This window comes from Anneissia japonica, unplaced genomic scaffold (genome assembly GCF_011630105.1).
Source record: "Anneissia japonica isolate Jap-2015-1 unplaced genomic scaffold, ASM1163010v1 scaffold287800_len1627635_cov199, whole genome shotgun sequence".
NCBI lineage: Eukaryota > Metazoa > Echinodermata > Crinoidea > Comatulida > Comatulidae > Anneissia > Anneissia japonica.
Window position 1 is genome coordinate 985,748 of NW_022731299.1, and position 1,389 is coordinate 987,136.

Consider the following 1,389-nt stretch of genomic DNA (forward strand, 5'->3'; position numbering starts at 1 on the left):
TTAAAATGTTATTTTTATTTTCTCATTCGCCTAGATGCGTTCGGAAAAATATTTTTTATATTTTTTTTTTCGCCCTTTTCTGACGATCTTTAAAAGTTGTTCGCTAAACGATATTAAAAATTGTTCTTTTTTATTTTAATTCTTTGTACAGCCTGTATAAATACGAATGACAATGAAAATAAAAATGATGTTTAATAATCTTAAATGATTTGCTGTTTCTATTGCATACTATATAATTATTATAACTTTATTTTGGAAACGACGCTTTTAAAACAGCGGACACGCTCTTGCAGTGTGTTTATAAAAGTAACATACTGTAATACTGTACAGCCATAATACAATATTAAAATAGAGGCGAGACTTTTAATACAATAAAATGTACGTTACATAATTACACAAGTTGAATATATCACAGATCCTGTATATCAATTAACACTTACAATTTATAACATTTACAGCAAAGCACAGTTTATATATTGCGGCTAACTGATCTACTATTTTAATATTTATAAATAATAATAATCAAATTAATAACATAAAATTTGTATAGGGCTCGCTCATATTCAAATTTAAAGAGCAACAATCTATATACGCTAGACGGATTTAAACTACATTTTCATACGTATTTAATTAATTTTTGCTGGTCGTCACATATCATTTATTTGCAAAAATAATAGGAGCTACTTAAGGATTGCCTAATTAAAGAATTCTTGCCATCGAGGGTCTCTCTTGGTCTATCGGCGAGGATTAAAGAACTGCTTAAAAATAGTAAATTATTACAGTATTATTTTATAATATGAAATTGGATATAAAGTAGTGAAATCATAAAAAAAAATCTATAAATAGTTACATGAAATTCGACTGCTAAAAAGATTAAATGAAATTAAACTATACAGGAGGCCGCTAACTGTATTATACAATATTATACACAGCTCTATGCGTTAGACACAGAATGCGCATCGCGTATGACACAAAATGGCTTCTAAATTCTCAATGTCGCAACTCTTTCTATCTATGGCTCTGGCCATAGAGAGAGAGACAGAGTCGTAGCTTGTATTCCACTATTTGCATTCACACCTGGGCTGTGTATATATATATTGCCTTGGTTTGGCTCTGTAATCATTAGTGGTCGTGGGACTAGTTTGGGCACTACCTATCTGGTCGAACGTTTCGTTTGGGTCTATACCCTAGCTGCACTGATGAGGCCTGGAAGGCCGAAACGGATCCGTCTGCAGATATTGGGATTCCTTCCAGTGGATACTTAGTTTATTTTGTCATTCTGATCGGATTTTCAAATTCTTTATTTATTTAGCAACTAAGTAAACATAGTTGAATTTACAATAAAAAACATCATACAGTATAAATATATATAGAATCCATTCAGAATAC